Source organism: Stegodyphus dumicola, chromosome 8 (genome assembly GCF_044657685.1).
Source record: "Stegodyphus dumicola isolate Sdum_Otavi_A_Nest chromosome 8, ASM4465768v1".
NCBI lineage: Eukaryota > Metazoa > Arthropoda > Arachnida > Araneae > Eresidae > Stegodyphus > Stegodyphus dumicola.
The window spans coordinates 190115781-190131524 of NC_140775.1; the positions used below are offsets into that span (position 1 = coordinate 190115781).

The window sequence follows — 15744 nt, forward strand, 5'->3', positions numbered from 1 at the left end:
TAGTCCAAAGGGATTTGAATCCCGAAGGACTATTAGTTTCGTTTTGGCATTTTGCGTCGGACTCATAAATGTCGGTTCACTTTTCAAACTGTTGCCACAAAATGTTAGAGTCCTGCATTATATTTGAAGAAATTAAATAATGAAAAATCTGCATAAATGTATGTATATTTCTCGTCTTGTGATAAAACAACGCTACATAGAGTCATCGAATTTTGAATAACGTAATCCTCCAACGAATATGAGCATGTGGAAGACCAAATTTGAAATTTGAAATTTGTTTTATGATCGATTTCCTATTTTTTAAAACTTTGACGAATTTTTGATTAACAAACTCAAGGATTTCAAAGCGAGCAATGGCAACGTTGTGCAGAAAAAACATTTTTATCTCCAGCGCGTGAGTCTCTGTATCGGAAATTCTAAAGATATGCTCGTTTTAAAACTATTTTGCGATATTGCTGTTGCACTGGATCTTATGGTTTAAGTGCGAGGAACATGATATTTAATAAAGAAAGGTAACACACAAAATGTTAAAAAACGCCCCTTTGGACGGAATTTAAAATCTGAAACATTTCAGATTTTTTTTTTTTTTTAAATTGTTTGAAATTTATTTTAGTTTATTTTGTTGAGTAGCGCGTAGCGCCTAGATTGTGCGTAGATGTTTTTTAAAGTTGAAACAGAATGCTGTGTACATGGTATTCTTTGAAATTTATTGTTGTTATGTTAATTTATTAAAGCGAAATGTGTGTAGTTCGTAGATTCTTTCGCTGCCTAGATTGTGCAATTCATAGATGTTTTTTTAAGTTAAAAGATATCGCTGTGTACATGGATTCTTGTCAAATATTTTTGGTTAGAAACTTTAGGTTATCTAAAGTTTCTGTTTTTGTCTCGGATGTTTAGCTGAAATTGTGTGTTCAAAACCTGCATGTGCAAAAACCGCGTTTTTAGAGACTTTTTAGCCTTAAAGTTCGAAATGTAGACAAAAAATTTAGATAACAATATGGCACCGTGGAGTTTTTCGCCAAAAATGTCCGAATGCCATTTTAAAATTTCATTGGCTTCATAAATTTCAGTTCACTATCAGCCTGCAATTACTAGATTATAAATTAAATATGCCTGGATAGAAGTGAAATTGTAGTTCTTGTATTATAAATTTATTCTTCTTGAAAAAACATATGCAGTAGTTATTTTAAAATCGCGTTCTTTTCTGTGTTACTAAAATGTGCAGTTTTAAATTGTTATTTTTGAATATAGTTTATTTTTAATGCAGTGTCACATCTTAACGATAACGCATCTTGCCCTAATATCACCTTTTCTCAATAATTATTCCTAATGTTTTGAGGGACATGTCATATTTAATTAATTTATTTCTTTTATTATATCTTTCTCCTTCTCGAACTATAGCTTTTTATTCACAAAAAGCATTATTATTAAAAATAAGCGTCACATAGGTGTTGAAATATAAAAATTCACTTTTTATAACACCTCCTCATTACAACTTATTGCGTTACAAATTTATTAACTTTTTGACTAAATGTTGTGTTGGAGAGTCAATAGATGGCAGCACTACCTACATTTTCTGTTTTTGAACTGGCTGCTTTGACTAAGCATGAGCGCAGGGGCGTAGCTAGAGGGGGGGGGCAACTGCACCCGGGCGCAGAATCCAGGGGGCGCCAAACTAATGTTACGACATTTTAGAATTAAATGTTTTCCATCCTTGGCAAACAGTAGGGGGCGCGAAATCTTCAGTTGTCCCCGGGCGCTGAAAACCCTACCTACGACTGACTCTGCATGAGCGATTCCCCAAGCAAGTATGTCACAGGCTTGATGCACATCAAAGCACTAGTTAGAATCTTGTCTATTAATATTACAACTATGCAGGCGATCTATAATAAAGATTTTAAAAGCTTATCTGTTATAGGATAGCGTAAGATAAATAGGTTTTTCTAGAAAGATACATGGATCAACCAGGCCTATCTCTAGTATTTTCTGCAGCCGAGGCTGTCAGTAAAACTAATGCTCTGTATAATTATAATAAAATATAACTCGTACAATATAATTGTAATTTTTGTTGCTTAATTCCTGCTTCACTCAGTTAGTGGTTGCTACCTGTACTCTGACAGTCAATGCCAGGCAAGATGCTACATGTGTAAGATACAGAAGGCCTAGATAGCCTAATAATATATCCTCAGTTATTTAATTATTGTTTTATTTTTGTTATTAATAAATTTTGTTGTGTTGTTTGGAGGAATATTCTTGCACCATTAGCCGCACTGAATTATTAGTCACATCTTTACTTAGTTGCCATTTGTAAGAAAACTTAGCCAGTGCCGTCTTAACAGTGTTTTGAGCTTTGGGCAAACAAGTCTATTGAGGTCCCTCTTACAGAAATGAAGTGTAGCTGGATTAGCATGGAGCTGCTATGCTCGTGGGGCCCCCGCGCGCATATTTCACAAGTGCACATCAGCGTAGCCACTGAGGGAGGGGTTTCGAATATGAACCAATGAGCTGCTATTGCTCTTGTGACGCTAAATCTTCGTGCATGTGAGCATATGTTGTTTGCGTTTTAATTTGCATTTGTTTCGCAGTTATAAATATATGGCGTAATAGTAGAAATCTTGTAGTGCTTTCGTTTTCTGATTTTAATTAATCGCTGATATTTCACTTTCGTGATTTTTATCACGCATTTATATTTGAATTGATGTTCACGGCATATTATGTGGATTAAGAGAATTCAAGTGTATATTTTTTAATTGAGCTGAGAATGACTGAAAGGGTTACAATGAATCTTCTTATTTCAGTGCTTGCATTCTTTTGATTTTTAAAGTGTAAGAATCAGAATACATTGATCCATTGCTAACATTAAAAATTATATGTAAATAAATTGAATATATTCGTTGTGAAAAAGATAAATGTTTGATGAGTATATCTTGTGTAGGTAGTGTATTTAAGAGTGAGCAGTTATTAAATGTGAAATTTAACACACTAAATGTATACGAATGTAAATTAGTAAAAGTTCGCATTGAATAAAATTTTGCATTGGTTATTATTATAACACATCTTTTTCATATAGACTGCAATAAAAAGTGCTGACTTCTACTTACATATATAATTGATGTAAATATTTTTCTCATACGCATAGTAGCCCACCAGCGGCCGAGCGGTAAAGTCGCTGAACACTGGTAGTTCGGTCCGAGGTTCGAATCCCGCGAACGGGCTGGCTGCATGGGTGTTTTCGTGGTTTTCCCCATGTGTAACGTATATACGAGCCAGTTTCCCTTAGAAAGTCCTCCACGAAGGCATCCCTCCCCTTAGGCAGATAGCCCTAGTGTGCTTTGCCATAATTAAATACACCACACCACACCACTCATACGCATAGTTTTATGTAAAGATTGCATTTGGGCTCAGATGTTTATCACATATTTCTTTCTTCATCTTATTTACCACTTATTCAGTAATATTTCACATCGATATTTTTGCGAAGTATCCAACATGTGTTTGTATTTATTTCAACCAGGTAGTGAAATCTTCATAATTGCCTATATTTGATCTAACTTCGCAATGAAAAGTTTATTTTGTACAGAAAATTGCGTTGCAGAATATTTTCAACCATCTTGCTTAAATCATAAAGCACGCGAAAGGTCATGTGACATGACAGAAATATTACCGGATCCTCATTGGTCCATCCTAGAAGCCACTCCCTCGGTGGCTACACAGATGTGCACTTGTGAAATATGCCCCCCCGCGCTAGTGTGCCCAGCACGCCCATATGGTAAGACAGCCCGGGAAGGCTGCCTGCATCTCATATGCTTGAAAACTGGTATTAGCTTGATACTTTTAGGGAGATACCTGTATGCTGGATGAAGAAATTATCCGTGGGGTATTACATTAATTTATGCTCAGATGCTTTATCTGCTCTTATGGCGCTCTCCCGCTCCTTTCAAAAGAATAATATTATTAATGAAATTAAGCATTACTACGAAATATTTAGACCTACGAAAGAAGCATATTTTGAATTTAAATTGGATCAAAGCTCACGCTGGTCATTATGGGAATGAGAGAGCGGATGCTCTAGCGAAAGAAGCGGATCTGGAGGTTGGGACCGATAAAGTTTCTTTTCAAGATTCGAAAAAGGAGACATGTACTATAATATATGACAAGCCTTATTAGAGACTGGAAAAATTTGTGGGATCTCTCTGAAAGAAACAAAAACTATCTAAAATGTTTAAAAATTAGCAAAAATTGCGAAGTTTAGGAGAAGTAGATGTCAATCAAATTCTCACTACACATGGAAGGTTCCCAGCTTACTTAAAAAGGTTCCACCTCCAGGGAAATGATACATGTAAAGTTTATAATAAATTTGACGATTCAAAGCATTTCGTCGAGGACTGTTGCCTGACTGGAAGCGTGAGAGGAAAATATAAATTTGTGAAGTTCGAGGATTTATTTACTAACTATAAATTGTTTAGAAAATTTGCAAGAGATATCATGCAAACTGTGAATGAGAATAAAAAGAATATTGGTATCGAGATATAACAAAGCAGAAAATCAAACTGAAAACAGAAATAATTTAAGTAACTGATAAATTTAAGATGAATTTTGATAATATAAAGATCTGAATAATAACTAATTGAAGGTAAAAGTTATAAAAATTTTAAACTTGGGAAAAAACACAGAAATGGAGACGACACATATATATACGATTTCACTGAGAGTGTTTGGAATGTATGTATCTGCTTTAGAGATTTTTTTTAATTATTCCTTTAAGCGTTTATGTTCGTGTACTGCGATTGTATGATCTGAACTCATTACCAGATGTTTATTAAGTTTGTCATTGTCTAATTATGTTAATCTTTTGTGTTATGCTTTGTGGCTTGCCCTGTCTCCTCATAGCCATATGGCAGGTCAGGTTTCGCCTGCTAGGTGGGTTGGGGCGTCACCATCGAGATAGATAAGGCCTGCGCTCTGAATCGAAACTGGCTTGTGACGTCACGGTTAAAGGACCCTCAGCAAACTTTTTGTTGGCTTTTATAAGTTGTAATTTTTTATTCATTATGTTTTAAGAAATGAATTTATGTTTACTTTTGACATCTGAAGCATCATCTCTTGTAATAATTACTAACACTAGTAATATAAAAATTTTCAGCAAAATTTATGATTATTTATTTTAATTGGAAACTAATTTTATATGAAATAACTGTCCTAAGGGGTTAAAAGCAGAACAATTATTTCATTACATAATATGTAGAATATCAAATGGAGTAAATTTGATTCTTGACAGAGTACTGTGTTCTTAAATTTAAATATCAATGTTTTTTGCAATCAAAATATCATTTTATCATGATGAAACTTAAATGCATATCTTTAGCTAATATAGCTTCTGTTCACTTTTATATATGTTATTATCATGCAATCAGTTTGTTTAAAATTTGTTATGCAATATAAATCTTTCTGAGAATGATAGAAAAGTTTCTAAAGTAATGTATGTAAGATTCATATTAAGGTAATTAAATTGCGGAAATGCAAAATGAAATTTTTTAAATGTACAGTTATTGAAGAAGCAGTAGTAATTGAATTCATATGTAGACATACTTGTTTTCATTGTATTTCAATTCAATGCAATTTTAAAAACAATTTTTTCTAATTATCTTTTAAATTACAATCTTTAATTTGAGTACGTGGCACCACCAAAAGCTATGTAAGGTAAGTTAAAAAAATTGCTTACATTATACAGAAAAGTTTTGAGTATGATGTTAGGATTTATATTTTCTTTTCATGTGGATATTAATAGAAAAGATATTTTCAGAACAGACGTAACGCTTATAGTTAAATAGGTATAATGTAAATATTTGCAAGAAATTTCAGTTTCTAAAAATTTTTTAAGTATTTCGTATATTTTTAAAATATTTTCAAAAAAATTGTGTATAAGTTTATTTAAAAAACTTTTTTCCTGTCTTATTTGGAATTTTAATATTGATAGTCTTCAGAGCTATGTAATAAACATTATCTCAATTTAACTACAGATTCTGTCGAATAATTATGTAGCATTAAGAGGAAAACATTAACTGTAATACAGATTAACATACAATATGTAAGTAAGAAATAATTTTAAGAATAGACTATTTAGTAATTTATGACATTCAGAAAAATTTTCGGACTGATATAAGGCATTTAAATGTTAGTCTAAATATTAAGTAGTCTCTTGCATTCGTTTGATGTTTTATAATCCTGCTACATTAATATGATAGATATAAAAAAATATGCAATAATTATAGAATGAGAGATAATATGTGTTCCCACTGGCAAAAATTTTGTTAAAGTAGTGGGTGAAACAAAAAAATTTGATGCGGTGGTGAGAATCAACGAGAGACACAAAGACAGTGCAGAAAAATCAAAGTAAAAATTTTTGCTACTTGAATTTTAAAACCAATTTTTCCTTCAAAGAAATGATTTGCTTTTAAAAGCACCACACCATTCTCAAATAATTTTGTTTTGAAAATAAATACCAACAAAAAATGAAAATATTTCATATTCGTATAAGCTTTGTAAAACATTATATTGCCGCTTGTAATTTTGTTTTAGACTGATTTTATAGTATGAGATACCAATTTCATAGAATAGGTTTAGAAAAACGGGTGTTTAGCAAGGAAGCTAAACTGCGCGAAGACCGGTCCCCTAGCAGTGACGTAGTAACTCAGCGCGCAGGCCTTATCTATCTCGATGGTGACGGTTGGGGCCAGTGCTTAGAACTAACTAACCTTTACGGAGAAAACACTATCGTCATTCGTTTAGTTAATGTCAACTGCGGTAAAAATTTTCTTGACATAAGAAATATTCCTCTTAGGTCAGTTATTTGAATGAACAAAGAATGAACACTTCAAAAAATTTTCATCGACAGTGCTTGCTTTGAAAACAAGTGCATTGCGATTAGGGATTAGTGGTAATCAGTAGGGAATGTTAACACGTAGATAAGACATAGATAACACATAAATAGTACGCGTTCATAGAAAATCGTTTAGGGTATGTTGTCCTGGAATGAAAAATTCTAAATATTGCTCTGCCGGAATTCAATTGAGTTTATTCTTTTAAATATTTTATTGCTTTTCAGTTTTCTACAAATAAAATAGTTTTCTTTTCATGTCTTATTAACAGCGAGTTTAAAAATCCTCACAGAAGGGCAAAATTGTAAGACCTTTCATATAATAAGCAAACTCATTAGCAAGAGTTAATATTAAATTACAGAAGCACTGTCTGATCACAAATCAGTGTTTTGTGTTTTAGATTAGATACTGCTAAGAATGTATTAAATAAAAATAAACAAATTAGAATCATGACGTGACAGCGAGATTTTTTTATGTAGATAGGGATATCAAAAGTAGAATATATGAATGATTCAATCTACTCAGTTTTGAAACTTAGAAATATGCAACATACAACTGTGCAAATGTGTCGTTACGAATGTATAAAATTTGAAAAACATTTTAATAATTTTCTAAATATGTTATGAATATGTCAAAAAATTAAATAGAATTAATAAAAATTAAAAAATAAATTTTTTTATTACAATTACAAATACGTAGGTCTTCTACAAGCAATAATGAGTATTTTTCAGTACAATTGGCTAGATCTTTGTTTCTTCAGTAAGTTATCGAGGAACTGCCCTCAGTTTCAACTTCAGCGTAAATGCATTTGTAGAATACTCTTCCCCTTCGGGTAAAATCAGGCGAAAGTTTTGGACAACAGTCGTAAGGAAGAGGAAAACTTGAGTCATAGTGTAAGCTTCTCCCAAACAAGAACGTTTACCTAAAAATAAAATTAATTAAAAATAGGAATTTTAAAACAGAAATTTAAAAAAGTCATACCGTTTCGCTCTCTAGCTTCTTAAAGATAAGTTCTCAAAATTTAAAAAAAAAAAAAAAAAATTGTATAGTTTCTCCTTTGAGGGTTAGTTTATTTTTAAATTGTATTTCCCTCATCAATTTAATTTTTATTCGGTGTATCCAATTTGTATTTGAGGCAGATAGCCCTAGTATGCTTTGCCATAATTAAATACACCACCACCACCACACCAATTTGTATTTGTATTTTTGTATTACTATCGGGTCAGTCCATAAGCTCGTGCGCATTAAGAGTATGCGTGGAATTCAATATGACGCTGTAAGGTATTTCTCCCACTTTCCACCTCCTTCGTGGTGTAGTGGTTCTGCACGCTGGACCGGTATTCCAGAGGTCAATGGTTCGATTCCCGGCGAAGTCGTTTGCTATTTTTCATCTTGTCTGCTTTCAAAAAAATACTTAATATCTTTAAAGTGGCGCCCGAACTGAAAGGGTTGTGGATGATCCTTCTCCGCACGCAGGATTTGGCGACTAGGTCCGCTAAAACTCTAGTCGCCCTTTAAAAAGGGGAGTATATAAGGTATTTCTCCCATTTTCCTAGCGTCTTTTGTGATGTAGTGGTTCTGCACGCTGAGCCGGTATTCTATACGCCCGTGGTTCGATTCCCGGCGAAGGCGTTTGCTATTCTTCATCTTGTCTCCTTTAAAAAAATACCTAATGTCTCCAAAACGCATTTACTAAAACAATACAATTTTGGAGCTGTTGAAACTTGTCATCTTTTGACTAATATATTATTCAGTTCATCGCCAACTTTCGTAAATGTCGAACGCATTTTAGTATACATAGAAGATGAATATAGATAATCAGTACAAATGTCCTGTGCTACATTTTTTATTTTCGTGTGGTGAATCTCCCAGGTTTGCAGCGATAAAAATTAATAGTGTATACTATTAGTCTAAGGACTGGCCAGAAATGGTTTAAAAAATTTAAAGTTGGGAAAAGCAGCATGGATGATGAACCCCGTTTTCAGGACGTTTTGAACTGTTAGAACCAAATAAAACGATTTATTCAGAAGTTTAGAGTGAACATCTTTGCCGTTTAAACTCAGAATGGATCAAAAAACGCCCACGATAGGTGAATATCAAGAGTGTTGTTTCACCGTTATAACGCTATACCGCACACGGCTCGAACAACGCTGCAAAAAATTGGTGAATTTAATTGGGAGCTTTTGCCACATTCTGCTTACTCCCCAGATATTTTCCCAAGTGATTTTCACTTATTTCGTGCCTTATAATTTTTTTTTTTACTAAAGTAAAAAATAATTCTAAACAGGATGCAAACAATGAACTTTCATTCCCCCCCCCCCCGTCAAAACCAGTGTCTTTCTACACCAATGGCATAAAAAGCTGCCTGTAAGATGGCGAGACATTTTAGATAATGGAGGAAAATATATAATTTATTAAAATGTTAAATTGTGTTTTTTTATATCATTTAAAAATTTACCAAAAAAATGCGCAAGAATTTATAGACTGATCCAATATTTCATCCATTTTATCTCCCTTGCATTGATTATTTGAAACGTATTTTGTGCGGTTTCTTTGCTAATCTACCCGTACAAGGTAGGTGTTCTCACACTTAAGAAATTTTCCAAACCTGTGATTTCATCTTAGTTCTGTTATTTACGTTTCAGCTCATTGCCGCTTTACCTACTGCTGATCTGTTCTATCTATCGACAGGCAGATCTTTTATTCGCCCCCTTCTTCGTTCCTCCAATGACCCTCTTGGGAACTACCGTCAAGACTCACAAATGTGAGGTGCCCCTGGGGCATTACAAAGTAAGGGTGCCGGTGACCAGCTCCATTGCTGTCGGATAGTCGTTAAACATCTGCTAAGCATCCAGTCAGGTATTGTAGTGTTACCATTACTATGCATTCTTATTGAAGGTTGTGAAGGTTTGTGAAGGTCATTGCGAAAGTTTCTTTTAAAGAAAAATATTGTGATGGACAGGAACATTGTGCGCATGGCAGTCATGGATCGCTCAGTCATTTCACGAGCCATAGCACAGCACATTCAGTCTGTAACGCATCATCTAGTGTCTGCTCATACCATTCGACGCCGTTTACAGCAGAGTGATCTCTCCGCAAGACGTCCATTGCTTCGTCTACCCTTGACGCAGAACTACAGACGTCTCCGCCACCAATGGTGCGATGAAAGAAGGAATCGAATGAAATTGTCTTTACTGACGAGATACGCTTCTGTCTGCAACACCACGATGGTCGGATTGGAGTCTGGCGACACCGTGGAGAGGGGATGCTGAACAGCTGCGTTATGCACCACCACACTGGTATTATGGTATGGGACGGTATTGGATATCACTCTCGCACTCCTCTAATACGCATTGCCGGTACTTAAAACAGCCAGCGCTACGTCTCCGAGGTGTTGGAGTCAGTTATTCTTTCTTACTTTCAGGGCTTGCCCACAGCCATATTTCAACAGAATAATGCGCGACCACACGTGGCACGCATTGTCCAAGGGTTCTTCGTCAATCGCCAGATTGAATTGCTTCCCTAGCCGGCTCGCTGTCCGGATCTTTCGCTGATAGAAAACATGTGGTCCATGGTTGCTGAACGATTGACCCAAATTACATCTCATGCTGCCACACCAGATCAACTTTGGCAACGTGTGGAAGCTGCTTTATCTGCTGTACCCCAAGAACACATCCAAAGTCTCTTTGAATCAATGCCGAGGCGTGTGGCAACGGTGATCTCCAACAATGGCGGCTACTCTGGCTACTGATTCTGGGAGGAAGCACACTTCACATAATTCTATAAATTTAATCATTTGATACTTGGTCAATATGTTATCTACTAAATAAATTTTGTGAAATCTCTTGTCTTTCTTAGTGTTGCAATTTGGGTGGCCCGCAGTGTATTTAAGGTGTGATCTGAGTGTTGGAGTCATCAGGAACAAACTCTTTTTGAATTATCGCTTTCCAATTCAATAAGGTCACCAATGCCGTCTTTGCTCGAGATTTCCGGAAATAAAATTTGTGTGGCCACAGTGGCGTATTTTTAATCCAAGCAAGTGATACACAGGATTTTTCAAGATGATAAATACCAATTTTTCATCTCTCTTCACAACTTATTTGAAAAAAAAAAAAAAAAAAAAAATGTTGGATTAATATCTGCCTTTTGGATCAAATCATAATATGCATCAATTCGATTTCTTTCTTTTTTTTTTTTTAATTCTGAAATTTATTTTTAACCGACGGTTTTTGTAAGGAGCGTCTCTAATGATGTTAACCTTGCAAGGTATTTTCTCTCTCCTTCCAGAACGCCTTCGTGGTGTAACGGTAGCATACTTGGCGCGTATTCGAGAGGTCCCGGTTCGAGTCCCGGCGAGGGATTTTTTTTATCAAAGCAAAAGATTTTTTTACATCTCCAGCCTAAAAGAAAAACCTAATGGCTGTAAAGTGGCGTCCAAACGAAAAGGTGGTGGAGAGCAATTCGTCACCACCAGGATTAGTCCATTGGGCCCCTAAACATCAGTTGCCATTTAAAAGGGGAAGAATATAAGGTATTTTTCCCTTCTACCAGCATGCCTTCGTGGTCTAACGGTAGCACGCTCGACGAGTATTCGAGAGGTTCAGCTTCGAGTCCCGAGAAGGGCATCGCTCATTTTCATGTCTCCTGCTTCCAAACAAAATACATAAGGACTCTACAGCCTCATCAGCTATCATTTGAAGGACTGTCGAAAGTTTCCAATGTTCTTTTTTGGTTCGAAACTGTAAAGGTGATTGTACTATCAGTTCGTACATAAACATCATCACTATCAGTTCGTACATAAACATCATCGCTCCCGGGAATAAATTTTCTTTAACGAACGAAAAACTTTGAACCATGTTAATGCTTGATCCTCTTACGCTTCATGTAATATTTGGAATGCCTCCGTTGATATGGTTTTGTCCTTTACAACACATCTTATGTTCACAGATCAAAGCAAAAGATTGATTGAAAGCAGAGTTTTGAGCATAACAGATGGTACTGTTGTATGCGTACGGGTTCGTAAAAGATTGAATGCACATAGCACTTCAAGATGAAACACTTCAAAGTTCTGGAAATTTCCACAGAAATACTCGTACGGGTGTTCACGGTATCACAGAGTGGAATCAGTAGTCACACTTCAAACCACTAAGAACGTTAAACATAACGCAATGTAAAGCGATCCTAAATAGAAAGCTCTCCCGGAGGTATTTCAGTTCACGCTGCGTTCTAAAATTTTCAGGCCCACCAGCGGCGGAACGGTAAAGACGCTGAACACTGGTAGTTCGGTCTGAGGTTCAAATCCCGCGAACGGGCTGGCTGCATGGGCCTTTTCGTGGTTTCCCCCATGTGTAACGTGTATACGAGCCAGTTTCCGTTAGAAAGTCCTCCACGAAGGCATGACTGCAATCAGTGAACCTGCCATTAAAATATTCAGATTTAGAAACATGGGCCTCTCGTAGGAGTTTCAGACTTCCCAAATTGATGAACAGCTGGCCACATACTCTGAAGCAAAAGAGGTCTCCATACTTCTTGTATTCTTCTAATTGCAGATGCAAATTTTTATTCTTTAGAAATGGATAAACTCCCAATAAAGGTACTCCAGTGGGCCCTGGAGGCAGTCCCCTGTCTTTTATAATATAGTAAATGAAAGTCAATAGGATAACTATTGCTGTAATAAGTACAGAGTAAGGAGATGTATTCAGGAGGTTTAGCGTATAATCACAAAGCATTTTTCATAAGTAGATATGTAAAAGAAAACCTGAAAAAAAAAACACTTTTTTTTATCAAAACACTTTTTTTTTTATCAAATACAGAGCTTTCTTTACTTTTCCACCGATAATAGGGCCCATTATCGGAACTTTCTTATAGCATTATAGGAATAATAATTATGCTTGTGCCATAACGTGTCTACCCTTAGTATGCAAACTAAATATCTGTATCTAAAGATGGAAATTTGTCGACCAGTTAATGGCTAGTGGTCTAGCAAGTGGGAAGAACATGCAATATGTGCTGACAATTCAGTTTTCTGCATTACATTGTTTGCATTCAAGGAAAGACACACAATAATGAATATACTACACTCAGAAACACTATTATAAAGATAAAAAAAAAATAAAATTAGATAGTGTTATGAAATGTACAGGCGCGGTAAGATGGCTTCCCTGCAAAGCAGTTTTAGGGTTGGCATAAAATGGCAAGTGAAGGCAGGGTTGCCCCATTTGGCGACAAAATTGGCGATATACCATCGACGGATGGAGAACCTTCTGGAACAAATTCTTACCGGTTTAGCCCAGAATGTTCTCGAACACAAGCCGAAAGCTATATAAACCCTACTGGTCCGCAGTCAGTTAATATGTGCCTCGTCTAACGAGCTGATAGTCAGTCATTGAGCGAGTGTCTCAAAGTCTAGCGTCGAGTGGTCGTCGATTGTATCGAGAGAGTCTTTTAGTGTATCGCGAATTAGTGCATCGTCGAGTTTTGTCTTCGACTGTGCTAAGTCGAGAGCTATACTTTTGTGCATCGCGTAGAGAGTCTCGAGAGTACGTGGAGTTCCGAGAACGACCCAGCAGAGTCGGGAGCTGTACGCTGGTGCTTTGCAGTGAAGCTGTCCCCACCGTTATTGCCTGACAGTGTGAAGGCTTGAACGTGTCAGCGTGTTTATAGTAGATCTTCGACGACTGTAAAAGTGATTTTGGAGCTATCTGATTAATCGAAATAATCCCGCTACTCTCGATGAGCTTGAATCGTTGATTGGTGTTGCATGTGATTCCATTTCCGTTGAGACATTGCAAGATGTGATGTCAAATTTCTTTGTTCGTTTACGTCACCTCATTGTTTCGAACGGTGAACATTTTGAAAAAATTGTATTCTGATTGCAAAGGCTACTTCACTTTATTGTTTTTTTACTCCTTTCAGAGAGAGGTTCCAGTGGAGAGCGCCATCTGTTAACGATTTTCGTAACTAAATTTTCTAAACTTTTGTACACCATGTTTACAGTTTTGCTAATGAACGTACAGTTTACCGCATAATCCTATCGATCTTTGTTGTAGAGATATTTAATTTTGAAATCAGGGCTTATTCGCTGATCACCCTGTATGAGAGTTGTGGTGACGTAACACCTTAACACAAAATAACCAGTCATATGGTCTCTCAGATTCAAGGTCAGACAGAAAATAAGATAGAAAATATTTCATGCATATTTTTAAAAACATATATACTAATAGATAAATATGTAAAAATGAATATACTGTAATGTATTTTGCATTAATTGACAAAACAGGCAATCTTCTTATTAGAACATAAATTTTATTTCTAGTTCACGGAGATAGATAATTTGAAGAAATTCTTTAGTGGCAAAACTTTCATACTACTACTAGCTGGTAAAGAAACGTCAGAATTCTAATCTTAAAACAATTTCTCACGTTGCTGAGCAACGGTTACATAATACAAATATAGTGTTGCCACTTCAACAGTAAATATAATTATTTATTAAATAACAAGATATTACAATACTAAGCACGGTAAGATTTAAGAGTATATAATTTAAAAACTCACAGACTTTTGAACAAATGTATCAAAATTAAAAATCTGTTTAAATAAACGAATATGTAATGATATAAAATTACAAAAACGGGGCATAAAATGCAAACATATCTGAGAAAAGTCAAAATCGTAATTACTTTTTCATTGACTGCAGTATATAGTAAAACCTATATTGCTATATAGCAGTGCTGGTCAAAATCTATGTAACTATGAGCTACTTTTCTGAATTATGATCGAAGTCGTAATCTACTGATGCATAAAAACATAAAACAGTGAACTGTACCACACTAACCACTTTTTTAACACGACCGCTTGTAAAGTGACCAATATTTCTCAGAATATGAAGAAACAGTACTACTGATCAACAATTCTGTAAGACTAATCACACTAACAGAACACTAAAATCCTCTTTAACCGCGGTTGGTCGTCTTAGAGATGGCTGAATAACAATAATCTAATTGATGAAATAGCTCATGATCAGTGGATCAGCCTGCTATGTGATTAATTAAAATAGTAAAAGCTTTTTTTTTTGAAATATTATAAAATTATCAATGCATATTAATTTTTAAATACTTACACCTCACCTGTCAAACGATATTGCAAATGGGATACAAATGGGAATAAACTATTTGGCTCAGCGGTTATACACGCCCTAGTATGAAACGGATCTGCTGCCCATATCTATGCAGCGATAATCGCGATTGGAAATATTATGACGCGCGCTTCAGATTGCAAATATTGTCCTTGAGCGCGTTGTCATCTTTCTTTTCTTTCTGTTAGACGTCAATTGAGGCTCATTCGCTTGGAGGATATAAAATGCTATTGCGACTTTCTATTATCAGTAAATTCTTTCTATTCTTTATCCGGTGAAAGTTCCACTAGCACTACATTTAGACCATTCGAAATTTTCGAAAGACTGAATGTTTCTTATAGATGACACTGTCCAAAAACTGCTGTTAATGTTTCTTTATAACTCTTTAACTCTCAGTATCCAATATGTCGAATTTTTTAAAATGTCGTTGAAGTTTTTTTTTTTTTTTTTTTTTTTTTAATAATGTTTTCCTAGTAACCAGAATTATTTTACATTGCCACCAGCAACAATGGAAACCATCTAGAACAGAGTTTCTTAAACGCGGAATCTGCAGCAGGGGGTCGCCAAAAAATTTAAGTTTTAATATTTCTTTAATTTATTATAATAATTATACAATAACATATATTTTTGCAGAATGTATCTGAATATAGATTGTAGTGACATTAGGATATTTTTTGGAAGCAGGCAAGATGAAAACTGAGCAAACGCCTTCGCCGGAAATCGGACCACGGA

General features: G+C 35.3%; 1 long non-coding RNA gene across 1 annotated transcript; it reads right to left on the reverse strand.

The window, feature by feature from the left end:
• Positions 1–7531: 7531 nt before the first annotated feature.
• LOC146996058 (uncharacterized) lies at positions 7532–15443 on the reverse strand. The gene is made up of 2 exons (XR_015042821.1): positions 14998–15443; positions 7532–7800 (listed from the first exon to the last, which is right to left on the reverse strand). It is a non-coding gene; the product is annotated as an uncharacterized LOC146996058 (long non-coding RNA).
• Positions 15444–15744: the final 301 nt, after the last annotated feature.